This window comes from Pavona decussata, unplaced genomic scaffold (assembly GCF_977016875.1).
Source record: "Pavona decussata unplaced genomic scaffold, jaPavDecu1.1 SCAFFOLD_389, whole genome shotgun sequence".
Classification (NCBI taxonomy): Eukaryota; Metazoa; Cnidaria; class Anthozoa; order Scleractinia; family Agariciidae; genus Pavona; species Pavona decussata.
In genome coordinates this window covers 5,745-22,000 of record NW_028145761.1, presented here as the reverse complement: position 1 = coordinate 22,000, position 16,256 = coordinate 5,745, and the positions used below count along the sequence as shown (strand labels likewise).

The window sequence follows — 16,256 nt, the reverse complement described above, 5'->3', positions numbered from 1 at the left end:
AATAATCAATCAAATGAAATAAATTACATGCACGAGAACGGGATGAAAAGCAAGGTCACCAAAGCGGCACGTTTATTTTCTGTTTACAACCAACTTTTTTGTCAAACTATTTTCTCCTACAACAAGCGAATAAAAAAAATTCCTCTAGTTTACAGTTGTGCTTACTAACAATTGCACTGAACTTGTTACATTTTAAATGTCATATGTATTAAACAATAAATCATATATCAGAAATGGACCACAGACGGAATTTATATTCAAACACGTGCAGGACTATCTTAGTTACTGTTTTTACAGTATTTGCAGCTGTTGCTCAAGTTGGGCCGCACAAAAATACTATACATTATGCGTTTACTTTCCACCACAAAAATGCGCCAGCTTAATGCTATATTTCTCTGCCAAAAATGCACAGTACACCCCGAAAAGCTCGGATAATGCTGTTTGTATATCTGTTTATTTTTATCTCATCCAGTAGGGTGTTTTCATTGTAATTACAGCAACGTACAATGAAAAAAACACTAACATCGTCTCCAATACAGCAACTCGTCCCCAGTTTAGTAATTATCCCGTTCACATTTTGATTCTTACGAGGCTATGTTGGGGACTACTGATAATTGGAAAACTGTGAGGCTTATTTGATCAAGAAAAAAATACTTCGTACATATCAAAATTCGGGCCATTTTTATGTTTAAATTAGTCATTGAAAATGTCCTCATTGCTAAAACACTTATACTACAATAAAAAATGTAACTTTAAAATTCAAACACTCTTCGTTTAGGATGCCGAAAATGAAAGAAATCGTTCAATTGTTTCTGAGAAAAAGCGCCATTCCGAAAAAGTTTACAGACGCGCCAATAATTAAACAGGTTCGGTCCACGTTAATACATTACGTCTTCTTATTTCGAAAGAGACATTACCGTCAGCCGTTCGCTTACGATCGCAGTGTTTCACTACCCCGTCCAACAGTAGTGTTCATGCGACACTTAATCTTCCTGACTTCGTCTCTCACTCCTACGTGAACCCACTCGACTCTGATTAACAAAATAAATTATGTTTATATTCATTGAAAACGTAGCACGCAAACACTTTTTTAACTAGATCAGTAACAGAACCCGATCGAAGAAATCCGAGAAAAGCGGAGAGACTTTGCGCCAGTTCAAGTTTAATTCAAAGTTAAGGATTCCTCTCTGAAAGGGTTCGATGAAAATCGACGCATGCAAGAGGGATAATTCACAATGGGCAATGCGTCCCAGTTTATGCCTCGTAACTCCACGTGGTTTTAATAATAGACTTTTACGTTTGTCTCAAATCGAAACAATGTACACACATTTGAAATCAGACAAAACTAATCGCTTCATTCGGAATATTTACGGTTTTCGCAAGGTCGTAAATAGCATGAGGCAAGGTAATTTCCAAATCAGAGGATTTTGCAATTGTGTTCTGACAGCTAAAAGCCCAAAAGATGAGTGAATGTAGGAGAAAATGCAAATCATTCGTAAGAGAAATTTGTTCAATGCTAAATAGAAGTGTAGTTTATGAAAACTGGTTCTTCAAATGTAGCTTGAATTGCGAGAACTTTATAAAGAAGTTTAAATGGCGAACTCGAAGAAATCCAAACCGGCTCAGCTCTGTTAAAGTAGAACTTTCCATCGTCATACATCTGAAGCAATAGTCATAAGTTTTTGTTAATTAAAAATGGTAGAAGGCCTGCATAACTCGTAACCCATGTTCGCCTCTATTTCTTTCCGTCATTTGGGACCAATTCAGCTTCTTCTGTACAGATTTCTTGCGACGGGGATATCATGGAAATGATAAACAATCTCGAATGGAATTGGGATGGTCATGTAGAGAGAAGAACAAATAACCGTTGGACAACCTGCATTACGTTTTGGGCGCCCCGGGGACACACAAGGAACCGAGGAAGACCAAGGACGAGTTAAAGGAACGACTAAGATAGTTTACTAAAGCACTGGCGCCGTGTCGCGCAAAACCTGGTCCAGTGGAGGTCAATGGGGGAGGCCTACGTCCTACGACGGACATTTAGCGCCTGAAACTACTACTACTACTACTACTACTACTACTACTACTACTACTACTACTACTACTACTACTACTACTACTACTACTACTACTACTACTACAACTACTACTACTACTACTACTACTACTACTACTACTACTACTACTACTACTACTACTACTACTGCTGCTACTGCTACTGCTACTGCTACTGCTACTGCTACTGCTACTGCTACTGCTACTGCTACTGCTACTACTACTACTACTACTACTACTACTACTACTACTACTACTACTACTACTACTATTGCTACTACTACTACTACTACTACTACTACTACTACTACTACTACTACTACTACTACTACTACTACTACTACTACTACTACTATTACTACTACTTTGAACTGGAGGATTTGGATAGAGCCCTGTAGTGAACTCTTGTCGCTAGTTTCAAATTAGGCGTTCGAACGTCATTTGTTTATGTGAATTATGAGTTCCGTGGCTTTCCGGCTTTCTCTTCATTTTCAATTTGTTCTCTCGTTCTGTTTGTTTTGCAATTACTGATGTTTCATATCCCGCAAGAAATATGGCGTTGCCATTCCCGGCAACTGATGAAATCAACTAGAGAGTTTAACTGTGGTCCTGTGTTTTCGTATAATGACATATTCAAAACACAGTCGGCAGACTCAGGCATACAGAAAAAGAATTACGGAAATCCGTGATTGATCTCCCACAACCGGCAAACAAAGTGGAGCCGCAAGGCCATGACAAAACACAGCCATAACCTAAACAGACTTCAGTTGGCCTTAATTTATTTATTGCATAGCTCTGCAACAGGCTAAGACGTTAAAGAAAACGTAAAGAAAGGCGGAAAGGGTCAAAGACAGATTGAAACACAACATCTTACAACCAGAACTAATGTCCTTGAACAGCATAAGATTTCTCAAATACACAATAAAGCTTACTTGTAAACGACCCAAACAATAATTGAGAAGCCTTTCATTAAATAGATCTCAGCAAGAAAGGCTGTAAGAAATATCACGCATTTAAACGATTCAAACTAAACCTTCAATAGATGAAATGGCCTAAGTGGTATAAGAACCAAAGACGCAAAACAAACAGAGGTAAGAATGATTGAAAGGCGCTCCTCTACCACGTACACCCCAAAGTCGTAGAAACCGAGGAAGCGGGAAGGAAGTGCTGTAATACTTGTTTCAAAGCTGAGCGAGTGTACATAATTTGTTTTATTATAAAAAAAAAAAAATAGTGGTATATCGAGTGGTAGCAAATCGATAAAAGCGCTATCCCGGACGATATCATTTTTATCCACACATGTGTGATATCATTTTTTACCAATCAGCTCGCAGTATTTTCGCGCGCTGTCAAGCACTTGAGGTTTTCCGAAGGGTTTTCCGTCGTTTGGCTGCCGTTTGGAGTTTGTATTTTCGCGAGTCGAAATTAAGTCTATTGTAAAATGGAGACTAGCAGATTTGTCGAGATCACAGATGAGGAACTGATAGAATTCGTAGAAGAACAAGAAAATCCGAATACAAAGAGGAAAATGCGTACGACGTCGAGTTATTCAAAAGTTTCATACAGACGTCAAATCCTGGCTTACTTGGTTCAACATCTGTTCATGAGCTTTCGCCGCAAGTTCTGAACGAAACCCTTTCGAAGTTCATTTTTGGCGTTAGAAACAAAAGATGGCTCTCACTATGAACCAACAAGTTTGAGAGGTTTTCTTTCAAGCATCCAGAGATATCTGAACAAACAGTACGACGGCTTCACAATTTTTACTGACGCTGCGTTTAAAACTACGACGGCTACCCTCAAAGTAAAACAACAGAGTCTAAAAGCCAAGGGATTGGGAAACAAGCCTAGGACATCGGACAGCCTAACAGACGAGGAAATTGAAAAACTTATGCTTCCAAATGCCTAGAGATCGAAAGCCCTCAAGCCGTTATAAACACTCTGTGGCCGAATTCGACCATTCATTTCGCCCTTCAATTCGCGGCGGCAAAGAACAGAGAGAGTTACGCTGGGGAGATGTCAAACTCAAGCAAACGCCTGGCGAAAAAGGGTATTTAGAATACTCGGTTGAAAGGCAGACTAAAACTAGAACTGGCTCTGACCCTAGAGATACGCGAAAGATTAAGCCTAGAATGTACTCAGCTCCCGATCTACCAGCTGAGAGAGATCCAGTTCGTCTTTACAAAATTTATGCAAGCAAGCGCCCGGAAAGCATGAAAACGGATGACTCCCCATTTTACTTGGCGGTGAATAATCTTCAGCCGTCCAGCCTATCAATAAGAGCTTCGTTTAAAGCACAACCCATCGGGGTAAACAAGCTCAACAGTTTGCTAAAAGACATGGTAAACGAGGCTCGTCTTGGACTAGAAAACAAGCGATTGGCTAACCATAGTGCTCGTAAGCACCTCGTACAGAAGTTAAATGACAACGAAATACCTCCAACGCAAATCATGCAGATCACAGGACACCGGAATGTTAATTCCGTAAACAACTATGCATCCTTGTCGGACAAGAAAAAATAAAAAAAAAAATATATCCAGTATTTTGTCGTTCAGAGCCCCGAATGACAACCAAGAATCAGGCGCCCTCAAAAGTACAACCGAACTTGCTACGGAAGAACATTAGTGCATTCGTAGCCCTGAAGGACTTCAGATGCCTCTAACAGGGCTTCGATCATTAATAACCGGAACAATTTGCTGGATGAACATTCAACATAAATGTAAATTTGCAGCAGAATACTTCTCCTGGTAAACGTGAAAGCACATTTAAAAGTAGTAGTAGGAAATGGAAGCGTGTTAGGGTAGTTGAAAGCAGTGATGAAAGCCAGGAGTATGCTTAATAGAACGGTATGTTCAGATTTACTTGTTACTGTTAGCCAAATTTCTAACCGTAATTAATATGCCATTAGTTTATACCAAGGACCTACCTGTTTATACATTTTCTATTTCTAGAGATTTTATTTGTGGCCTTTTCGCTTAAGTCTTACTTTGTATTGAAACAAGTCGGCTTGGTTTACGATCGATACAAATATAAAACTGACTGTAAGCTTATGTACTCAATTTCAAACCTTAGTTTTTAAAATAAAAAAAAATAAAGCATCTCTAGTTGTATTGTGAGGATTTTATATAATAAAAAGAAAATTACATAGTCGCTTGGAGATACGAAATTTCTCTTCTCATGTTGAAAAATATTTCACTCGTTCGCTGCGCTCACTCGTGAAATATTTTTCAACACTCGAAGAGAAATTTCGTATCTCCGCGCAGCCATGTAATATCCTCTATTTAATACTTATAACTATTAAGCAATAAAAGGCTACCATTCTACGCTTCAGCAAGACTGAGTCTTTTGGAAATGTCACTGAACGAAGAAGTACCAAAAGATTCAACGCTTGACGCACCTCTCCTGAAAGTCCTGCCGCATGCTAAGCCATTTATCAGTCTATAGATCAAAACTAATAAGCATTTTGACTTCCCTTAACTCACTAACGTATTTTTGTTTTCATCGTATCTAAGTAATCAATCAAATGAAATAAATTACATGCACGAGAACCGGATAGCTTAGGTGTTAAACCGGCACGTTTATTTTCTACCTATAATCAGCTTTTCTGGCAAATTTTTTTCTCATACAACAAGCGAAGAAAAAAAAAATTCCTCTAGTTTGCAATTGTGCTTACTGACCATTTGCACTGAACTGGTTACATATAAAATGTCATATATATAAAACAATAAACCATATATCATAAATGGATAACAGACAGAATTTATATTCAAACACGTGCAGGATTATCTTAGTCACTGTTTTTACAGTATTTGCAGCTGTTGCTCAAGTTGGGCCGCACGCTATACTATATATTATGTGTTTACTTTCTACCAGAAAAATGCGCCAGCTTAATGCTACATTTCTCTGAATAAAATGCACAGTACACCCTGAAAAGCTCGGATAATGCTGTTTGTATATCTGTTTATTTATACCTCATCCAGTAGCGAGTTTTCATTGTAATTACAGCAACGTATAATGAGTTAACACTAATACCATCTCCAATACAGCAACTCGTAACCAGTTTAGCAATTATCCCGTTCATATTTTGATTCTTACGAGGCTATGTTGGGGACTACTGATAATTGGAAAACTATGAGGCTCATTTGATCAAGAAAAAAATATTTCGTACATATCAAATATCGGGCCATTTTTATGCTTAAATTAGTCGTTGAAAATGTCCTCATATCTTAATCACTTTTATTACAATAAAAACTGTTACTTTAAAATTCAAACATTCTTTATTCAGGATGTAGCCTTTGAACAGGGTCCCAAGTCTTCCTCGCCCCATACTGCGCTCCGTTGGCCCGGCTCGCCGATTTTTCTTTTCCCGCTATACCCTACTTGGGAGCCTGTTTGCTGGCTATTTAGGATGCAAGAAATGAGAGAAATTGTGACTTGCGACTTTACTTTAAACGGGCATATTATGGAAATGATAAACAATCTCAAATGGAATTGGGATGGTCATGTAAGAGAAGAACAAATAACCGTTGGACAACCCGCATTACGTTTTGGACGCCCCGGGGACACACAAGGAACAGAGGAAGACCAAGGACGAGTTAGGGGAACGACTAAGATAGCTTACTAAAGCACTGGCGCCGTGTTGCGCAAAACCTGGTCCAGTGGAGGTCCTACGACGGACAGTACAGCCATAACCTAAACAGACTTCAGCCAGCCTTCATTTATTTGTTGCATAGCTCTGCAACAGGCTAAGACGTTAAAGAAAACGTAAAGAAAGCCGGAAAGGGTCAAAGACACATTGAAGCACAACATCTTACAACAAGAACTAATGTCCTTGCACGGCATTTTTAAAATACGCAATAAAGCTTACTTGTACACGACCCAAACAATAATTGAGAAGCCTTTCATTAAATAGATCTCAGCAAGAAAGGCTGTAAGAAATATCACGCATTTAAACGATTCAAACTAAACCTTTAAAAGATGAAATGGCCTTAGTGGTATAAGAACCAAAGACGCAAAACAAACAGAGGTAAGAATGATTGAAAGGCGCTCCTCTACCGCGTACACCCCAAAGTCGTAGAAACCAAGGGAACGGGAAGGAAGTACTGTAATACTTGTTTCAAAGATGGGCGAGTGTACATAATTTGTTTTATTATCAAAAAAAAAAAAAAATAGTGGTATACCGAGTGGAAGCAAATCGATAAAAACGCTATCCCGGACGATATCATTTTTATCCACACATGTGTGATATCATTTTTTACCAATCAGCTCGCAGTATTTTCGCGCGCTGTCAAGCACTTGAGGTTTTCCGAAGGGTTTTCCGTCGTTTGGCTGCCGTTTGGAGTTTGTCTTTTCGCGAGTCGAAGTTAAATCTATTGTAAAATGGAGACTAGCAGATTTGTCGAGATCACAGATGAGGAACTGATAGAATTCGTAGAAGAACAAGAAAATCCGAATACAAAGAGGAAAATGCGTACGACGTCGAGTTATTCAAAAGTTTCATACAGACGTCAAATCCTGGCTTACTTGGTTCAACATCTGTTCATGAGCTTTCGCCGCAAGTTCTGAACGAAACCCTTTCGAAGTTCATTTTTGGCGTTAGAAACAAAAGATGGCTCTCACTATGAACCAACAAGTTTGAGAGGTTTTCTTTCAAGCATCCAGAGATATCTGAACAAACAGTACGACGGCTTCACAATTTTTACTGACGCTGCGTTTAAAACTACGACGGCTACCCTCAAAGTAAAACAACAGAGTCTAAAAGCCAAGGGATTGGGAAACAAGCCTAGGACATCGGACAGCCTAACAGACGAGGAAATTGAAAAACTTATGCTTCCAAATGCCTAGAGATCGAAAGCCCTCAAGCCGTTATAAACACTCTGTGGCCGAATTCGACCATTCATTTCGCCCTTCAATTCGCGGCGGCAAAGAACAGAGAGAGTTACGCTGGGGAGATGTCAAACTCAAGCAAACGCCTGGCGGAAAAGGGTATTTAGAATACTCGGTTGAAAGGCAGACTAAAACTAGAACTGGCTCTGACCCTAGAGATACGCGAAAGATTAAGCCTAGAATGTACTCAGCTCCCGATCTACCAGCTGAGAGAGATCCAGTTCGTCTTTACAAAATTTATGCAAGCAAGCGCCCGGAAAGCATGAAAACGGATGACTCCCCATTTTACTTGGCGGTGAATAATCTTCAGCCGTCCAGCCTATCAATAAGAGCTTCGTTTAAAGCACAACCCATCGGGGTAAACAAGCTCAACAGTTTGCTAAAAGACATGGTAAACGAGGCTCGTCTTGGACTAGAAAACAAGCGATTGGCTAACCATAGTGCTCGTAAGCACCTCGTACAGAAGTTAAATGACAACGAAATACCTCCAACGCAAATCATGCAGATCACAGGACACCGGAATGTTAATTCCGTAAACAACTATGCATCCTTGTCGGACAAGAAAAAATAAAAAAAAAAATATATCCAGTATTTTGTCGTTCAGAGCCCCGAATGACAACCAAGAATCAGGCGCCCTCAAAAGTACAACCGAACTTGCTACGGAAGAACATTAGTGCATTCGTAGCCCTGAAGGACTTCAGATGCCTCTAACAGGGCTTCGATCATTAATAACCGGAACAATTTGCTGGATGAACATTCAACATAAATGTAAATTTGCAGCAGAATACTTCTCCTGGTAAACGTGAAAGCACATTTAAAAGTAGTAGTAGGAAATGGAAGCGTGTTAGGGTAGTTGAAAGCAGTGATGAAAGCCAGGAGTATGCTTAATAGAACGGTATGTTCAGATTTACTTGTTACTGTTAGCCAAATTTCTAACCGTAATTAATATGCCATTAGTTTATACCAAGGACCTACCTGTTTATACATTTTCTATTTCTAGAGATTTTATTTGTGGCCTTTTCGCTTAAGTCTTACTTTGTATTGAAACAAGTCGGCTTGGTTTACGATCGATACAAATATAAAACTGACTGTAAGCTTATGTACTCAATTTCAAACCTTAGTTTTTAAAATAAAAAAAAAATAAAGCATCTCTAGTTGTATTGTGAGGATTTTATATAATAAAAAGAAAATTACATAGTCGCTTGGAGATACGAAATTTCTCTTCTCATGTTGAAAAATATTTCACTCGTTCGCTGCGCTCACTCGTGAAATATTTTTCAACACTCGAAGAGAAATTTCGTATCTCCGCGCAGCCATGTAATATCCTCTATTTAATACTTATAACTATTAAGCAATAAAAGGCTACCATTCTACGCTTCAGCAAGACTGAGTTTTTTGGAAATGTCACTGAACGAAGAAGTACCAAAAGATTCAACGCTTGACGCACCTCTCCTGAAAGTCCTGCCGCATGATAAGCCATTTATCAGTCTGTAGATCAAAACTAATAAGCATTTTGACTTCCCTTAACTCACTAACGTATTTTTGTTTTCATCGTATCGAAGTAATCAATCAAATGAAATAAATTACATGCACGAGAACCGGATAGCTTAGGTGTTAAACCGGCACGTTTATTTTCTACCTATAATCAGCTTTTCTGGCAAATTTTTTTCTCATACAACAAGCGAAGAAAAAAAAAATTCCTCTAGTTTGCAATTGTGCTTACTGACCATTTGCACTGAACTGGTTACATATAAAATGTCATATATATAAAACAATAAACCATATATCATAAATGGATAACAGACAGAATTTATATTCAAACACGTGCAGGATTATCTTAGTCACTGTTTTTACAGTATTTGCAGCTTTTGCTCAAGTTGGGCCGCACACTATACTATATATTATGTGTTTACTTTCTACCAGAAAAATGCGCCAGCTTAATGCTACATTTCTCTGAATAAAATGCACAGTACACCCTGAAAAGCTCGGATAATGCTGTTTGTATATCTGTTTATTTATACCTCATCCAGTAGCGAGTTTTCATTGTAATTAAAGCAACGTATAATGAGTTAACACTAATACCATCTCCAATACAGCAACTCGTAACCAGTTTAGCAATTATCCCGTTCATATTTTGATTCTTACGAGGCTATGTTGGGGACTACTGATAATTGGAAAACTATGAGGCTCATTTGATCAAGAAAAAAATATTTCGTACATATCAAAATTCGGCCATTTTTACGTTTAAATTAGTCGTTGAAAATGTCCTCATATCTTAAACACTTTTATTACAATAAAAACTGTTACTTTAAAATTCAAACATTCTTTATTTAGGATGTAGCCTTCGAACAGGGTCCCAAGTCTTCCTCGCCCCATTCTGGGCTCCGTTCGCCCGGCTCGCCGATTTTTCTTTTCCCGCTATACCCTACTTGGGAGCCTGTTCGCAGGCTATTTAGGATGCAAAAAATGAGAGAAATGGTTCAATCGTTTCTGCCAAAAAGCGCGATACCGAAAAATGTAACAGACGATCCAATAATTAAACAGGTTCGGTCCACGTTAATACATCACGTCTTCTTATTTCGAAAGAAACATTACGGTCAGCCGTTCGCTTACGATCGCAGCGTTTCACGATCCCGTCTAACAGTCGTGTTCAGTCAGGCGACGCTTAATCTTCCTCACATACTCAGGATTAATGCTCAAATATTCTCGTCTCTACTTCTAACACTTCGTAACTCCTACCTGAACCCACACGACTGTGATTAACACAATAAATTATGTTTATATTCATTGAAAACGTAATACGCAAACAATTTTTAAACTAGATCTAACAGAATCCGATCGAAGAAAGCCCAGAAGAGCGGAGAAGACTTCATGTCAGTTTAAGTTTAATTTAAAGTTAAGGATTCCTCCCTTTCAGGCTTCGATGAACATCGATGCATGCAGGGGGGATAATTTACAATGAGCAGTGCGTCCCAGTTTATGCCTTGTAACTCCACGTGGTTTTAGTAATAGACTTTTACGTTTGTCTCAAATCGAAACAATGTACACACATTTGAAATCTGACAAAACTAATCGCTTCATTCGGAATATTTACGGTTTTTCACAGGGTCGTAAAAAGCAATTCGCGAGACAAAGCAAAGATAATTTCCAAATCAGAGGATTTCTGCGCTTGTGTTCTGACAGCTAAAAGCCCAAAAGGTGAGTGAATGTAGGGGAAAATGCAAATCATTCGGGAGAGAAATTTGTTCAATACTAAATATGAGTGTAGTTTATGAAAACTGGTTCTTCAAATGTAGCTGGAATTGCGAGAACTTTATAGGGAAGTTTAGATGGAGAACTCGCAGAAATCCAAACCCCTAGCGATGAAGAGGGTAAAGATGATTAACGCTGCAATAATAACTTTGCTTTGTACTTGAATTGTTGAACGATTTCAATAAAGAATTTTCAGTAAATTCTGAGCGTGTTTTATTTTTTCATGAGAGGACGGATATGACTTTTACTGTAAGTATCATTTCACGCTGCTTGTTTTTTAAGATGTGTTGGGTAAGTGTGAAAATGTGTCAAAGTTTAGGAGATCAAATTATCATCGCTCCTAACACAGTCTTGGTAAACGTTTTTTAAAATGACGCTGTAGCCTGTCAAACTTTTGAGATCAAGTTATTATCGAGTGATAAATGTCGTAACATGATTCTTTGATCTAAATAAAAGACTGCATTCCGTTTACCTGTTGTTTTTATCGGTTTTATACAGGATGCCGGGCACCGAGAAAGGGCTTCTCGTCCTTTTCTCGTGTTATCAGCGATGAGCTGCAAGGTTTCCGAAAAAGCTCCGTAGTTCAAATTTTCCCTGAAGGTTTTAAAATGGTTAAAAGAGCTACCTTTCGACTAGCCGACGAAGCCATGTTCGACGGCAAAAGCTGTGTCAGATTTTGAAGTTGTCGGGTCTTTATCGTTTGGTCTTCTCGCTGTTTTGTTTCGGCAACAAACTCAGAAGATCTCGTTTCAAAAGGATCTTCGTTTTAGTCCTTTAAAAGAATTTGTAAATGGCCTTGAATTTAGTGCTTTGTCTGTTGAACATGAAACGATTATACGTTGTACACGTTTCCACCAACGACGGCCATCAAGTAAAGATAAACAGCGGCCGTAGCTTGAAAGCTAACTGTGCCAGCTCCACCAACACCGCTGGTAAGAGGAGAAGCTGCAGAAAACCCGCTCCCGATGACCCCAAAACAAATTTGTGTAGACGTAAAGTAAAATTCCTCCCCAAACTTAAGCGAGATTTGTGACCCGGGGGGGAGGGAGTACTCCTCGGAATTTTCGGTGGGGGTGTGCCGTGGGGTTCTCTAAATCCTAACCCTATTTCCGACCAAAACATGCTATTTCCCACACCCTTTTTCAGACCAGGGGCCCGTTTCTCGAAAGTCCCGTAACTTACCGGGCCCGGTAAGTGTCTTTGGTGATAATGTTTCTTCATAAAGTCAATTTTTGTTAGCTTTGAATACCAAATTTTAAAATCTTATAATTCTATGAAATCACTGTCCGAGTACAATGTCTCTAATCACTGTGTAATCGGCAAAAAATCGTTTACAAATATACTTATCGGGCCCGGTAAGTTACCGGGACTTTCGAGAAACGGGTCCCTGGACTCTAAAATCCATACCCGTTTTCAGACCTTTGTTGTAGCATAATTACGCTTCGTCTCAATGCCAAAGTCAAGAATTGGTAAAATTAACCCGAAAATTCAGCTCGAATGATATATTTTGTATACTTCTCTTTCTACTATTCATTTGGAGTTGAAAAGACAAATACGTTTATACGCCGTCGCAGTTCCCTTGAAAACTATACCAGATTTAAGACCATAGTGGTCAAAATCTATACCCGTTTTCACACCGAAACGACTAAAAAAACATACTCTTTGGGGCGGCACACACCGGTGGGGATTTATGAAAATTTAGATATTGACCCGGGAAGAAGCTGTTGATAACAAAAAGGGGACAGCCTTTGATCAGCCGAGTCAATGCCTTATGTGAAGAAAAGAGGGAAACTTTGTCCACCGTTCTGTCATTTTTGTGGGCTTTTGGTTACCAAGACGCTACAGGTGTCATAAACGATGTGATCGAGGATGTGGCATCGGCTCAAGAGAGTCATGAAGGATCTCGCTGGAGAGGAAACGCTAAGCCAGCTTGGGTACTTTTGTTTTTTGAAACGCGCGCAATAATTTCTGGCCATACATGGCAAGCGGTGACCAACAACAATTAGCAGTTGGAAAAACGGAGGTAAGTTTTCCATCTATTGGTACAAAACTACAATTCGTTCCAGGTTGCGTGTTGCGTTTCGCGTTCAGACTAGTAGCCTGGCCTCATTGATGCTTCAATTTTGGCGCGGTTACCAAGGAGATGGCTCGATGCTACCAAAATGTTTGATTTTGGACGATCACGAAGCAATGTTTTTTTAAGATACTCATAATTCTACTTCCCTATTTTTTTTGTAGTTATGATGGACTATTGCTCTCTTACCTAGTTTTATCGTTGATCGAATTTAATGGAATCTATTTGACATTTCAACACATTTCGTGAGCGAGCATCACATTGACAGAGGTGAGTCAAAAACTGCTTGCAGCAAACTTTCAGACTACTACACACATACGATAGTGATCCTCCAACTAAGTATAATCCAAAATAATTTCACAAACAATATTTTCAAAACTACAGTAACCTTTATTTCAGAAGGAAATGCTGACCCCAAAATTTTACAGCATATCAGTCACTTCACTGCGATTTGTGAGGGATTACTATCGTCGACAAATTTGAGCAAATATTTCTTTCCTTTTGATGGCACAACAAAGTTCTAGCTTTTTTAAACTGGTTGAAGTCTCTCTCAATGGTCTTTGTTCAATTTTTCATCGGACAGTTTTCGTTTCTTGTGAATTTTTTTTTGTCCGCTACTCGCAAAAATAGTTTGCAAAACTTTGTTGACCAGTCAGAAGCGCTGATCACACCACTTGATGAGTTCATTTGTGTGTCTATACCCTAATCACAAACTCCGCTATACCAAACAAAACGCAAGTTTTATACAGTTCATTGTATAAATCTGTATGTTGTCCACTTACAGGTAATCTTGTTTTATTTTCTTTGAGGGGTGTTTCTGTTTTTTATTATTATTATTTTAAGGCAGCAAACTGAACAAGTGCTACATGTAGTTAGTTGCACTTAGGCTGCAGTTAATATAACTTCAGCAGGCTTTGGAAAAACAAATTGAGCAGCCTTTTACAGTGAACTTGTCATGAAGTTATCCCAACAAAATAAAGGGAAACAATTGTACTTGTCTTTTTGAAACCAAATTTGCAAGGCTTTCCTTTGTTACATGTAGTTGTTTTAATAAAATAAAATAATGGTGGAAATCACGAGGGGTTGGTGTCTAAAGAAACTATTGTACTACGTATATGCGTCTATGGGTTGTAGAAACAAATGATGTTTGGTTTTATCAACAGAGTTGATAACTGAGGTAACTTGGCCACCATAAAAAGCATGCCAGAGCAAGGGCTCTGGCAACTCTGTTGAGAAACAACATCATCCTATAATGAGTAATCAAGACAATAGGCGGTGACATCATCGTCGTTTATGTATGCCACCGCGTATTAATGAGAAACCACCGCGAAAAGGGGGAATCCGTGGTGCGCCCCTCACTACTAGCCTCTATTTCTTTCCGTCATTCAGGACCAATTCTGCTTCTTGTGTACATTTATTGCGCATGCGAGTATGCTTTAAACTGAGATATCGTGGAAACGATGAGCAAACTCAAATGGAATTGGGATGGTCGCGTAGCCATAACCGTGGGACAACCCGCATTACGTTCTGGACGCCCCGGGGACACACAAGGAACCGAGGAAGACCAAGGACTAGATGGAGGGACGACCTAGATAGATTCTTAAAGCAATGATACCGTGTCGCGCGAAACCTGGTCCAGTGGAGGTCAATGGAGAAGGCCTTTGTCCGAAACGGCTTAGACTACTACTACTACTACTACTACTACTACTACTACTACTACTACTACTACTACTACTACTACTACTACTACTACTACTTTGAAGTGGATGATTTGGATAGAGCCCTATAGCGAACTCGTGTCGCTCTGAGTTTCAAATTAGGAGTTCAAACCTCATTTCTTTATGTGAATTATGAATTCCGTGGCTTTCCGGCTTTCCCTTTATTTTCAATTTGCCCTCCCGTTCGGTTTCAGTTTTTTGTGATTACTGATGTTTCTTATCCCGCAAGAAATATGGCGTTGCCAGTCCCGGCAAGCAGACTTCAACCGGTCTTCTTTTATTTGTTGCATAGCTCTAAAACAGGCTAAGAAGTTAAAGAAAACGTAATGAAAGGCATAAAAGATCACAGACACATAGAAGCACAACAAATTACAACGAGAACTAATTAATGTCCTGGCACGGCATTTGCAAAAATTACAAGATAAAGCTTAACTTGTACAGGGCCCAAACAATGATTGAGAAGCCTATCATTAAATAGATCTCAACAAGAAAGGCTGTAAGAAATATCACCCATTTAAGCGATTCAAAGTAAACCTTTAATAGATGAAATGGCCTTAGTGGTATAAGAACCAAAGACGCAAAACAAACAGAAAAAAAATGTAAGAAGGCGGTCGGTGGCGATATTGAGACGTTTTTAGTGTACAAGAGTGACAGGCCTGCACGATTCCCTGTGTGTGTGTTAGCCTTTTTGATAATTTGGCTCTCACGAGTATATCTTTGATTTATCGCCCCCTTTTGTAAGATATTGGGCGAGTCTTTGTTGATTTTTTTGAGCAATGGTTGTTGCTCTATTAGGTGCCAGTCTTTCAAGAGGATTTGTTTTAAGTTTGGCACTGCTGGGTGGTATTGTGTAACGAAAGGCAAGATTCTTTTCGTTTGTTCTGAGAAGTCTCTGAGCCTGGCCTTTAAAGAAACCTATTTGGACCCCTGGTGGGTGGCACGAAGAGAAGTGCGTATATTGAAATGTTTCATTAGGTTGGAAGTGCGTACGCACATCAAGAACTGAATTGCTTCCGAATCTTTCACCTTGAAATTTCAGCCGTAAATTTAATTGTCGGGTGGTGTTCGTTTGCTTGCTCAATGAACTGCAGCATCTTCTCTCTGTTTAGAGTCCAGAGGGAAAATATGTCGTCTATATAGAGATTTTTTCATGGTTGGTGAGTGCGTACGATTTTTATTCACTCGTTGTGAAGAATCGCAAACTCACTCGTACCATGAGGTAATTTGTTAATTATATATGTACTGGGATATTACAAATTAATGTTAACAACTAT

General features: G+C 39.1%; 1 long non-coding RNA gene across 1 annotated transcript; it reads left to right on the top strand.

Annotated features, from left to right (window-relative positions):
* The first annotated feature begins 11,862 nt into the window (after positions 1-11,862).
* LOC146451405 (uncharacterized) lies at positions 11,863-13,993 on the top strand. The gene is made up of 3 exons (XR_014860035.1): positions 11,863-13,035; positions 13,090-13,256; positions 13,287-13,993. It is a non-coding gene; the product is annotated as an uncharacterized LOC146451405 (long non-coding RNA).
* Positions 13,994-16,256: the final 2,263 nt, after the last annotated feature.